The sequence below is a fragment of the Equus quagga genome, chromosome 13 (assembly GCF_021613505.1).
Source record: "Equus quagga isolate Etosha38 chromosome 13, UCLA_HA_Equagga_1.0, whole genome shotgun sequence".
Taxonomy (NCBI): domain Eukaryota; kingdom Metazoa; phylum Chordata; class Mammalia; order Perissodactyla; family Equidae; genus Equus; species Equus quagga.
In genome coordinates this window covers 86,805,718-86,820,072 of record NC_060279.1, presented here as the reverse complement: position 1 = coordinate 86,820,072, position 14,355 = coordinate 86,805,718, and positions in this window count along the sequence as shown.

Below are 14,355 nucleotides of genomic sequence, written 5' to 3'. Positions count from 1 at the left end.
AGAGGGGGTTGAAAAAAGGGAATGATTTCTAAAGAATGCGTTGCTTCGAGTAAGGTCACCCTTTTTAGGGGAATGGAAGGGGCCTGTGAAGCAGATTACCTCACTAGTGTTGGCGAAGTAATTCCAGTGTGCCTCATCAAAGCTTACATTCCGAGGGAGTTTGGAACTGCACTTAGGTTACATATTAAGTCTCGGTTTGCTGATGTGGAGCTTGGCACAAGTGACTCCATTTTGGGCCTGCTGTCTCCTTTCTAACAATTTCTCGCTTTTGTTTAGACTCTTAGATTAACTGAGAGATATGATCGAAATTAAAGGTATTAGCACCACTCTCAGCTACCACTTGTAGCTTTTGTCGATCCTTTGTGTGGTATCCACAGGTCATGATGTTTTCGTTTAATCCCTGTGATATTCACAGGTCATGGTTTCAGGCTCAAAATATTTAAGCCTGTCATTCTCTTTGTTCCTTTTCTGATGTTCCAGTCTTAGGGAGATCATATTGTTGGTGGTTAGCAGCTACAAACATGCATTTAAAACTTTAGAATACAAAAAAGTAGGGAGATTGTTATCATTATTATAAGCTGGATAATTTTGAATGTTTGGATTTCACATTGGAGACACTGTTCCCAACTCAAACCAATCAATTCAATAAGTCAAAGAAAGACCATGCTGGCAAAGTCAAGTCTGAGCAAGTAGCTTACTCAGTGGTCTTATTTCTGAGTTTCAGCTTCTGCACATGTATTAATCCAGGTGCAGCTGGTGGTGTTGGCCATGGCACAGAAACCTCCCTGCTCAGCTCGAAGACAATGAATATATTATTGATTATATTATTAGAATCAATAATAATCAACTATTATCAAGAGCAACTTAGACCAGAAAGTCTAAGGATCTCTGTTTGGCATCTATTGTTTGAGCAGCAGATTCCGTATATTCTCAAGGGATAAGGAGAGGCTTCTGATTATATTCTTATTTACATTTACTCCTGACCAGGGAAGTATGCCTGGCCAAAGGAAGTGAATCCTGGGTCGTGAACTCCTTCTGGTAGGTCCATTCTAGCTCGATGATGTAGATCCAGGGGGGTTGATCCATGAAGTGTATTATTATTATTATTATTTGTGTGTGTGTGTATAAAGTTAGGGGCACAGTTAGATAATCTAAGAGGCATTTCCCATCAATGTACCAGCTACCTAGGCATTCATAGGCCCAAGGAGAATTATAATCACCACAAACAGAAGCTAAACCTGTCAGGGCATGAACCATTTCCATTAATTGTTATTGAGTCCATTTGCAGGGATAGGTGCATTTACCCTTTCAAGCTAAGGGTCAGTTAGATTTTCTGTATACAGAGAGAAAATAACCTAGCTTGAACTAAAGAGTTGTTCTATATACCTTGCAAAGATGGGTCCTGCTTGTGAGAACTCTTTGTCGAGGGGGGCAGATCTGGCCTAGATAATCATGACAATGTGGGGGTGCAAATGTACTAAGATTTATGTAGGTAATTGTGTCTAATTGGACAAGTACAGTTATAATTGGAGGAAAGTAACAAGGCACTTCATATGCCAGTCATAAAAGCTGAACTCGGTACGTGACTTCTAAGGGGGGTAGATCTTGTTTGCAGTGACACTGGGAACAGAAGAGAAATTGATCACAGGGAACACTGAGTTCTCTCCATCGTGGATAGATTGGAATCTTTGATGATAAATCCATTGTCTGGAAAATTACTTCCCATAGCAATGACATGGGAGATACTGAGGAGTGTGTTATCTTTCTAGGTCACTGAGAGAGTAAAGGAAAGAAAGAAAAGAAGAAAGGGTTTAATGTTTAATAAAAGTATGAAGTGTGGATCTGATTTCTTAGGTGGATGCAGTCTATCTTAATGTCAGCTACTTGTCCCCCTTGTCAGTTTGATTCAAAGGACTCCAGAATCCATACAGGACCAGATAACAAATGGAGCCTTCTTTAACTGTGAGATTTGTACCCCAGGCTTAATGCCTTCTAATTTCACAGCATTGTCAGGGTCATGAGCACTTTCCAACAGGGTTTGAGAGCTGTCTTCCTCTGATGACGTGTCCAGAATATCCAGTCACTAGACTCCAGGCTTTGTCCAATAGAATCCTTTAAACTGGGATCCGGGCATGCTACTTTAACTTGTTGATCATAGGCCTTAGCATAACCTCTTAAAGGGTTAGAGTAGCTGTTCATACTAGCATGGGATAACACTGGGTCAGCAGAAAGTTGTATACCAATGAACATTGTTCTGCCAGTGATTATCTCATGTGGAGTGAACTTACATTTCCCATAGAGAGTACTGTGAACAATCAGCAAGACCAAAGGCAAGATCTTAGGCCAAGCATGTCCAGACGTATCAGCAAGTTTAAAGAGTTTGACTTTTAGGATCCCATTAGTTCTTTCAACCTTGCCTGATAATGGAGGGTAATAGTGGCCTTGATAATTCCAAGAAGTTTGCAAAGTTTTTTTTTTTTTTACAGGTCAAATAGTTTGTCCAGTGACGTGAGTGCCCCAAGCACTGGAGACTGTGGAAGGTATACTCCAAGTGGGAAACATGTTTTCCAGCAACTGTGCAGGCATCAACTTTGTGGCAAGGGAAGGGTTCAACTCATCCTGAAAGCATACATACAATAACAAGAACATATTGTAAGCCATACCAGGTGGCAGTTGAATGAAGTCCAGCTGCAGGTACTCAAAGGGTCCAGAGGGAGGAGGTCTGAAGCCTTTCTGGAAAAAAATTGTTATCCCAGGATTATGGACCTGACAGTTCAGATATTAGGGGTAAACTGCTGTTACAGTTTTATGGATGTCTCCCTTCCAATGTCTATGAATAATTTGGGGCATCTTAAATGCACGATATGGGGTGAAAGAACGTAAAATATATAAAAAAAAAAATGGGCATTCCCGGGAGTGGAGTAGAACCAAGAGGCCATTTGCGTTTCCCATAACCCTGATTGTTCCTTTACTTTACAACCATTTTTTGTCCATCTAATTTATCTGATTCAGGATCAGTGTTGACACGTTGCAAGGGCATCAGGATGGTGCAAGTCTGTCAACAGGGAGTTATTTTTCATAAAGCAGAATGGAATTTATCCACATGTGCCAAAATCTTTATAGATTCTGGTGCCACTGCCCTTGCATGAAACTCAGGCGGGAGATTTTCCTGATAATCAGATTTAATCCTTTTAGTGTGAGCCTCAATTTTGATGATTGCAATTTCAGAAGATAAGAGAATAGCATTAAGAAGACCGTTTAGTTGTTGTCCCTTTTTGATTGAGGTCCCAGAGGACATAAGAAAACCCATTTGTTTACATAACATCCTGAATTGTGGACAACCCCAAAGGCATACCAGCTGTCAGTATTAGTATCAACAGATTGTCCTTCTAATAACCGGCATATTCTGTAAGGGCATGGATCTCTGCCTGTTCTAAGTTGAAGTCTCCATTGGAAGCAAAATATATTAGCTATTTGAGTTGAAAAAGAACAATTCTACCTAATAGATGAACTTGGTCTATATTGCATAGCAAATAGTAAAGCTTTTAAGTAAAGGTCTCAGAGTCATTTGTCCTGGTTGAGCTAGAAATTCTCTCTGAATTTTTTTTTTTTTAAAGATTTTATTTTTCCTTTTTCTCCCCAAAGCCCCCCAGTACATAGTTGTATGTTCTTCATTGTGGGTCCTAGTTGTGGCATGTGGGACGCTGCCTCAGCGTGGTTTGATGAGCAGTGCCATGTCCGTGCCCAGGATTCGAACCAACAAAACACTGGGCCGCCTGCAGCGGAGCGCGCGAACTTAACCACTGGGCCACGGGGCCAGCCCCCCTCTCTGAATTTTATTAGATAACCCCACAATGGAAACTTCTCTTTCACTCTGAGATATTTGTTGTCTTATGAGAGTGGGGCTTAAAGGAAGTATAATTCTAGTATCCACTAGAATTAGGCCAACTTCCTTGTTAATTTTAATTTTAGTTTCCCCTGGGCTGATAAAGGCATTTCCTGGTAGGACTTTCCTCGAGAACCTCTCAGAGAACAGTTAACTCTGAGAGGGGCCTATATGGGGGCTTTCCCTTGGGGGCATTCAAATTTATGTTGAAAAATTTGCATAAGACCTTTGAGGGGAAGCTACTGTCCAGTGTCCCACTTGATTACAATTCGAACTTTGATTTCTGGGTCAGTTTATTTGATATTGCACCCCTAGGAGTTTGCAATGGGAAAGGCCCAGGTATTAACTAAGGTCTCTGGACTTAAGAATTGTTCTAGGTGTAAGGCCAACAGCTTGGCAGATATCTGTCTGTCGTCTTGCTCCCGAGTTTATTCAAAGTGCTCAACTACAGTCACAAGTTCTTTGAGGCTGATGAGTTTCCATTCTATTTTCTGACTAAATTTTATCCATCCACTAATCTCAAAAGATAGTCCAGGGGACTGACCTCATGTCCTAGGGTAGGGTTGAGTTTCCCATGCTCCACTTTTGTGGCCCAGGTTCATCTCCTGGGAGCATAGCTACCCAATGGTCAGTGGCCATGCTGCAGCAGAAACCCACGTGGAAAATAGAGGTGGATTGGCATGGATGTTAGCTGAGGGTGTGTATTCCTCAGTATAACAAAGAAGGCAGTACAAATAGGGCAGCTAGGGCAGGTTGGGTGACCTTATTTATTGTATGAAACCTGTAATGCCATAGAAAGAGGGCTTCAAAAGGGACTTTGAAGTCTGCCACAGGTTCATCTGGGTTTTTCTTTTTGCATGTTTTAATAATAGACAAATCAGTGTGGGCAGGGAAGACTCTAGATATTGCTTGTAAAATTTCAATTGCTATTTTGCATCCCTTCATGGTGTAACAGGAGAACAATGTATTGAAGATTGAGGATCTTGAATACCATCCTTGTGATTTTTCCACTTTGCTTCACGCATCTGTTTTTGAGCTTCACAAGGTCCTACCAACATGCACACAGCTGGTAAAGATCAGGCAGCCTGGGTTCAAGGACCCTGGTAATTACCCTAAACTGTTAAAAAAATACTCTTTTGGTCTTTCCCTGGGTTTAGAAAATTCTTTAACTATTGCCCTTAGTTTGGTCTTTGACCATGGTGTGAAAAATACCTGAAAGGGTCACTCTCAAACCTCAAGTAATTTTATTGTAAAAGATAACTGATTAATAGTCTCTTCAAAGTGGAAAGGCAGTTTGGACAGAGGAGCAGTAAATGTGAGTGCTCACAGTGAAGAAGGATGGAAGGAATAGTAGGGGTCACATCAGTCCTTCTGTCTTTCATTTTTGGTACCCCTTGTGCCTTGAATTTTTCATGACCCTTTTGTAATGAGTCTTTTAATGAAGCTATTTTGGAATCTTTCAGCCTTTGGAATCTTCTGCGTAACAGTTAAAATAGGTATAGTTGTCCCATTTTATTTGTTTAATTCAGGACCCCTTGTTTTCGAGTATACTTCATAAATAAACAATCTTGTCTGATGGGAACATTCCCCATAATGACCCTTGTAATTCTAGGTTGCTTTTAGTAAGATTTTCCCATTTGCCTAGATCTCCACAGCTCCCAGGACTGTAAATCTTGCGTATAAAATAAGCAGATGTGCCAGAATGTGGCACATTCACTGTTTGGAAATTAAAGATTTCATCCCTTTTAGCTAGTCTTTGAGTCTCTTAGAGCCAGATTACTAGCTAAGAGTAACATGTTGTAAGGCTAGAGATTGTGTGGTGTTTTACAGTGTACCCCATGGCAGGGAAGTTTTCTTGAGGTTGGGGGGTGACCTAGTGTCAATCTAACCCTTTCTGTGACCATCTTATCATAATACAGAAGTCTTTGAATTAGATGGTGTGCACTCTAATAGCTTTTGAGTGCCTGACTGGTGCCCACCAATTTTTGAGTCTTTATGGCTTCCAAGATCCCCATTAGTTTCCACTAGCCTTATCTGTACAAAACAAGACAAACAAACATATGCACCTTAACACACCAAGATTAACCAAGAAATGTTACTGCAGACTGGCCTAGAAAAATACCAGTGCACACCACCAGCAATTCTCGACCTGAAACTGGGGACTGGGGAAAAGGACTGAAGCTAGCAGACCACAAAAATGAGGACTGTGGACTTGACTAGGATTCCAAACAAAAGGGAATTATGGACCAGGAAGCCCATTAGTTCAAGAACTTGGTTCAAAGAGGTGGAGCTCAGAACTGAGAGGGACTTACCCATAGCCCTCATAAAGGGCAAAAGGTAGACCTCGAAAATGGTTTGCAGGTACCAAACCTGCATTTTCAGTTGTCCTCGAATGCCATCAGAAGTTCTCTTCAGATAAGTAGCTGCCACGAAATCTGTTAAATAACAAAAATTCAATCGAGCAAATTTCAAAGATCTCATTAGCTTTATTAAGTGATTCATGAATCAGACATCATCCTTTCTAGTAAGTAGAGAGGAACTCCAAGGAACTGTACAAAATTTAAGGGTTTTATAGACAGAAAGGGGAAGGGAGAAGGAAAGCGCAGATTATCTCATCTCTCCTTAGGGGATGGAAAGGGTCCATGTTGGCAGATAACCTCCTTGGTGATGACAAGGAAATTCCAGACTCACTGGTTAAGATTCCATTCCTGAGGAGGGTTGATAATGCAATTAGGTTAGGTATTAGGTCTTGGTTTTGTGATGAGGGCTTCACACAAGTGACAGCATTTTGGGCCTGTTTCTTTCTAACATCCCAGATCTGAGCTGCATCCAGATTCTGCAGTAAATGGCCCTCTATGTCTTTGGGATTGAAAACCCCAACAGTGTATCATCCTCACAAAATTAACTGTCCACTTGGAGAATCCACATCTCTAAGCCTGCTTCTCATCAGTGCTGGCATCCTGAGGCCAATAACTGCTGCAGAGAATGCAAAAAGCCACCTTATCCAGCAATTAAAAGAAAGCACACGCACAGAGTCAGTCCCACCCTACCCTGCCTACCTCAAGTGGCCCATCCCATGGTAGATCTGTGCAGATTTTGTCTGCAGACGTACCCCCACTTGGAATATGCTTTTACAACTGCAAACTCTGCATCAAGTCATGGGGTCCTCAGACATTTGCTAATAGAAGCCCCCTCACTCCCTACACAGATCACTCATACATGTTCCTTTTCCTTCCCCACCAAATGGGGAATTGCCAGGAACCAACAATATTTGTGTTGAGATGTGATGGTAGTATCTAGGGCTCATATTTACTGTGCTTCTTCTCTTTTTTAGTGCTATTAGAAGAGAGGTCTGGAGAGAGCAGATGCAGCACTACCAGTTCCATGTTAAAAAAGAGAATTCATGACCCTGCTGTAAATCTGTGGAATCGTCCCTTCTTAGTCTGCCATGTCCCAAAGAATTTGCTTCAACAGGATACACAGGTTTCATAGCTCATTACAATTTGAGAAGTAATATTTAAATAAATGGTCCTCAATAATGGTTTCCCATTTAGGATCACCTCTGGAGTGTCAAGAAACACCATGACTTGTGCTCTGTCATCTCCACAACATCAATTCTGCCAGCTGATAAGCCTTCAGGAGTCCTTTCTGAGAGTGGACCCCAACCTCTTGCCCATGGAGATGTAAGGAGGCTACTCCGCATGGGTTTTGTAGGAGTTCTTGGTCCAGTCTCATCTCCAATGCAGTAGCAGGATTTGGCATGTTTTTAGGACGGAAATGTCCCTATAGACCAGAGAGGAGAAACTCACCTTATGGCCTTCAGATCAGAGCTGTTTGTCCTTGAATCCCTCCTGTGGCAGAGGACAGGGAAGGACAGCCTTCTCTGCATTTTGAGGTCCTTTGTCTTACGAAGGTGGCAAGGGAAGGTGTATTTCTTCTCTAGGGCATCCATGAAAAGGACAATGAACTGAGGGGCTTAAACAAAAGATATTTATTGTCTCACAATTCTGAAGGCCTGAAAGTCCAAGATCAAGATGACAGCAGGGCCATGTTTTCTCTCAAGGTCCTAGGGGATAATCTGTTCTGGACCACTGTCCCCGCTTTTACTTCCTTGGCTTGTGGCAACATAACTCCAGTCTTCACCTGGCATTCTCCCTGTAGGCATGTCTATCTCTAAATTTCTTTTTTTTTTTTTTCTTTTATAAGTACACCAGTCATTAGGATTAGGTGCACACCCTAATCCAGTATGATCTCATCTTAGCAAATTATATCTGCAATGACTCTATTTCCAAGTAAGGACACATTCTGAGATACTTGGGGTTAAGGCTTCAACACATTAATTTTCAAAGAGCACAATGTAATCTTTAACAGAAGGAGTATGTTGATGCCCTAAAAAAGGCACATTCGAAAAATGTGGTTTTTTGAGATAACAAAAAAGAGCCCTAGAGAAGAGAAAAGAAGAGAAGGGAAATGTCTTTTCAGGCAAATATTGACTCCAAGGTCATATGCTGTGTCTTTTCTTCCTCCTGAAATACTTCGATTTTATAACTTGGAAAGCTTTCCTTCTCTATCTCTGAGATATTGAGCCAAGAACAGAATATGTTAGTTGTGTGTGGGTAGGTTTGTGTGTGTATAGTACAATTTTAGATACAATCTCTGATATATTCTCAAACTGCATAGGAAGTAAGATGTATCTCAGTGATGAAAATTGTTACATCTGAAGATCAAAATAGTATTGGTTATGGGTAATTCATGAAGACTTGGACTTCATTTTGTCATTGAAATATTTTACTCTTAAATTTATTTCCATGTATATCATTTTAATTCAACCAACATAACAAATTGCCACAATTTTAGCAGATTAACACAACACTTATTTTATTTTCTCATGTTTTTTTTATTGGAAATCTGGTGAACTTGGCTGAGCATCCTGATTAAGGTATCACAAGCCTTAATCAGCCGGCCTGGGCTCTATGCTCAAAATTCTGAGGAAGAATCCACTTCCAGGATCTTAAATTCTTGGCAGAATTCATTTCCTTCTTATAGTTTCCTCCTGCACCTATCTATATCCTGTCTTCAAGCCCAGGAATACCAATGTTAAATCCCTCTCATGTTTCAAATCTCTGATCACCTCTTGTGTCCCATCTCTCTGCCTTCCCTTTCTGCATGGGAGACTCTTGTAATATGTTGGGTCCACCAGATAATTGAGGGAAACATGCTTATTTTAATTTGAACTGATTAGTAACCTTAATTTGAACTGCATAATTCCTTTACAGTGAATGAATCCTAAGATTTAGGTTACATCACCCACAGTGCTGGAGATTTGCCTATAAGTATTATACCAGACCAGTAAATTGGTTGCAATAAAACACTATTATTTTTAAACTATCAACATGTCTAAAAAAGTATCTCCACAGATTATGCCTTGTGATGGTTTCTTATATGATGGAAGCAAAGGAGAATATGTCTTTAAATTTTTTAGCTATTTTATTGTGTGTTATTTTTCATGGTAGAACTTAAAATAGAAGCATGTAAGAGTACATAAATGTTAGTCAATGTGTTATATTTTACAAATACCACAATAAAGAAAGATATTTTCATTATGTCTGTCTTGGGACATGAAAATTCTAGTGGCAATAAACTTTTTGAATCTGTAAGCTGGCTTTTTGAGGGGATGATTTTGGCACCTTTTTCCACCCGGAACACTGGATACTAGTAAACAGCCTCTCCTGTTAGACCTGCTATTTGATCCTTTACACAGTACCACAAAAGGAAAGAGAACATACTGTTGAGTGTTTTTCATCCCAAATTTTAGATGCTCTTCTCTACTCTAGATTCAACTTAAAGAGTATTCAGGAACATATTATATGAGCAAGAGTTTTTCCCATGAACAGAAATTAGAAACCATAGGAAATGAAAAGAGTTATTGAAGAGATACCAGCAATCCCATATTCATTACAGCATTATCTACAATTGCCAAGATATGGAAACAACCTAAGTGTCTGTCAATGGATGAATGCATAAATAAGATGTGATATCCATGAACAATGAAATACTATTAAGTCATGAGAAAGAAAGAAATTCTGCCATTTGCAACAACATGGATGGACCTTGAGGGCACTATGCTACATGTGACAAGTCAGAGAGAGAAAGAATAATACTGTATTTTCTAATTTACATGTGTAATCTGAAAGAGCCTAACGCATCAAATCATAAAGCAAAATGGTGCTTACCAGGGGCAGGGGGTTGGGGAAATAAGAGAGAAGTTGTTTAAGGGTACAAACTTGCAGCTAGTAGACAAATAGATCCTGGAGATCTAATGCACAGGATAGTGAATATAGACTACAATGTTTTATTGTAGTCATCAAACTTCTTAAGAGTCTACATCTCAATTACTCCAAACACATAAAGAAGTGATAATTAGTGTTGTCATAAAGGTGCTATCGCTACAATGCTAGTCATATGACCATATATAATGTATCAAATCAACATGATAGACATCTTGAATGTACACAATGCTATATGTCAAATATATTTCAATAAAAAAAGAAAGCACACATGACTCCTCTGGTTTGATCATAAGTGAAGGAATAGATAAATGAGGGAATCAATTAGTCGCCTCCATTCTCCCCTCAACAACCTACATCATGCATAGACTCACCCATCCTCTCACTCTACCTCCGTGCCCCCATCTACACCTTCATCTGTCCACCTGTGACCTTTAGACATCCAATAGAACTCCACTCACATTCTGACCTCCATTGAACACTTTTGCCTTCAGTATTGCTCTCTCCACCTTCAGCTTGAGACCATTTTCACCTCCAACCCTCTGTGACCAGTATTCTAGGGACCTCAGTCTAACTCTCCTCAGGCTTTGTCACCTCTGCCAAGTCTGTTCTGCCTGGCTTTCTTTCTCTTGTCTTCTATCCACACCCAGTTCCAATATCTCATGCCATGCCCTGTGACTTCTAGGATCTTGGACTCTCATTCATCCCAGTCCTGAACTCATAGGCATCATAATGGCCCCAGGAACGCAATCCACACCCAGTACCCATTTAAACTAACCCTATAATTACTGACACTTGCCCACTGTCATTTCCAACTGCCTCATTGTCCTCCGCCCATTTTGCCTTCAAGTCCATGCCCACAGTTTTCCCTAGTGCCACCTCCTTTCCCCACACTCTGCTCAAATTGGGCTGTTATCACCTAACAAGATCTGCTACCCCATCTGAATTCACTTTTCCCCAAACCATGTTGTTGAAATGCACCCACCTCTGGCCTTTCCTCATTTTTGCCATTAATCTCCCTTCCCCATTAGCCCTTTTTTCCCTTGATACTATCCCCCCTTCATCTCCTCAGATCCCAATATCCCCTCACCTTCACTTCCTTGCACACTTTGCCCACTTGCACTTTCATCTCCATCACTGCAACATAATACTTCACCAATATTAAAAACCATTGCCTTTTCTCTTTCTATTCACTGTCTTCCCCTGTACTCTCTATAACTCCAAGCCTCTAGGCTGTCTGTACTCTCATACAATCCTTATGTCTCCTTTGTACCATGGTCTACTCCACTCTATCACATACACACTGTCACTCGCCTAAACAGTCCAAGTTTCCTAGCATGTGTCTTGACATAAGGTGAAAATGCTCACAGCACATTTTAAGTGCTGTGCATTGTAATAAAATATTGTCCTTGTGATTGTTGCAGGGTCATAAAAACTATAGAGGGTAGCAAGACCCCCCTATTCAGGCATTCAGAGGTCTGGAAATACAACTATTCTTCCATATAAAATAATGTAATTGAGATAAACACATTCTTGGTGACTGTTAATTTATGAAAGCGTATAATCGTGAGTTTATGTGAGTGTATGTATTTATAAGTATTTTCTTATATGAGTATAAATTATGTGTTCAATGTGTGCATTATTGTTTGTGCGTGTGCAATTAAAATTATGAGAGCATGTGAGTGACAGTATATGTGTCTAAGGATGTGAATGTGTGACTGTAAGTTTGAATGTATGAGGAAATGTGCATGCATGTGCATTTTTGCTTCTGTGTGTAAATAAGTTTGTGTGTTTGTGTAAGACAGATTGTCCACTATTATGGCTCTGCCAACTGACTTGACAAGTGTTGATGATAGCATTGTGAACTTGCATCAAAGAGATGATTTATGTGTAGGAAAACTGAAAAAATTAACTTCAACTTATAATTTATAATTATATTTTTATGACCAATCAAAATATATTTCTTAAATTAAAAAACAATCATAGTTCCTTCCTGAAAAGTTTGGGAAAAAAAGGATAGAGGACTGTGTTGACCATTTGATGTTCTTGAATAAAGGAAGTGGCATTGGCTTATCTGATAGTTACAAGCTTGGTGGAATCTCCCTGTTAAACCATCTGATTCTGGTGCTTTCTTTCTGAAGGACTGTTTTAAAATATTCTCTATAGTGTGCTTCTGCTTCCGATCATTGGTGAGGGTCAATATTAGTAGAGTTTCCTAACAGTTTACACATTCATTGATATTCAGTTGTGCAAATGAGTGCAATGAAATCTAAACGAAATTATTGGCATCATGTTCTTCTTGTGACTTTTATGTTTTTTAAAACATTTATCAGATATTTTGACTTGTTCAATTTCTTTGCTCAAAACTCAATTTATGATGCACCTCAGCTGTGTGAATTATAAAAGAACTCACTTTTAACTAGAACTTCTGGGTGAAGTAGAATACCCACTGAGATGTACATTCCCGCCACCAGTCCATCATGTGTCAGACCTAAGTATTTCCTGCCCTACTCCATATGCGATGCTGTCTGCCTCCAGGGTTCATGGAAAGTAAGTCCATGCCTCCCACAAACACTCTAATAGTCTCTTAAGGGATGCTAGCTAGAAACTTGTAGTTCTTGGTAATTTGCAACTGGGAAAAAAGTTTTGAAAAAAATATTCTCAGCTCCCAAGCTTGTTACTGCCAATGATGCTACAAATGAAGTGATAATTGCAGCTCTGAGGAGAGGTGAGGTCACAGAATCACAAACTCATATCTCAGGGTGTGGCTACCTCTGTCACACATGCACTGACTGCTTTGACCTTCATGATAAGCCCACCATCCAGGCAGCAGTTAAAAAGTGGGTGGGTTTTCTATATGTTCATCTGAGAGTTAGAATCTGTAAGAGAAGGAGTTGTGTCAGGAGTCTGGGTAAGTGAACATATTGGGAAAAAGGGAATCCTTTGTATATGAACATGGTCCAATGCCAAAGCCATATATGAAGGTGGAATAAATCTTGAAGATGAGCTGAGATATAAAGAAAGATTTGTTCCTAGATCTTCCATCAATCCAGGATGGCTCCTAATGTAAAGTAATCCTCACTGACAGTGATTATTGTGGTTTAATCCAAGTAATATAAAATTTGATATTTATGTGCTTAAAGACTATAGTTCAGGAGTCAATCTGCTGTTCAGTTTACCTTATAAGAATCATAGATGTAATTTTCAGGTTTCCAGAGGTTCACCCAGGGTACCTCAAGTTTTGTAATAAAGAGCAGGATCAACCTATAGGAATCATTGGGTCCTGTGCAGAAACAATGTGTCTTATAGCATTTGCTGGAGTAGAAGTGTTTTCTCCGTCTCTGGGTCTATGAAATGCTTAATAAGTTTCATGATAGTGTCTCTATTGATTATACAGAGACTTTTCCCACTTAAAGTGAGGGAAGCAGCCTTTAATAAAAATATAACGTAATAAGTTCAGAAAACATTTGCAGGCTCAAATCTATCTTTTGATATTTCTGATGCTTTTAAATATTATAACACTATATATTATAACATCCAAAAATGTCGTTTGTACAATACACAAGATTTTTTGCCTTAGCATTGCATGATTGCATGTTGCGTGTGTATCTTGCATTTTAATATTTTCACAAATCTTGCATTACTGCTTATACTTTCATTTAACTTAGGTATTAATAAGTGGGCATATATATGATCTGAAATTAGTAATAATTTGTTTCTACCATACACTGCTTATCAGGCATCAGTGTTTCTGTCTCATACTTCCTGTGACTCAGAGCATTGTACTTTTGTTCCTGAGTTAAAAGCAAATGAACCTTTCTGTTGCCATCTGAATGTCGAGACGTTCTTGCATTCATTATGCTCAATTTGTACTGGGACAGGATCCTGCAGATTTATACTGCAACTAGGGCATCTGCATTTTATTAAGATCTCTAAAGCTTTAGTTAAAGTTTATATGTGCCTCTAAAATGTCTTCATAAGTAAGTGGAAACTTGTCATTAACAAATTTTAAATAAAATGTCTCCAATCTAAATTGAAATGATACACTGCAAAAATAAAGCTCAATTAGTATCTGGTTTATTTGAAGAACAAAACTAAGTATTATTTTAGTATATTATAGATTAACTATACCATCATAATTACCAGGTTAAAATCCCCACTGTGCTCCCAACCAGTGTGCGA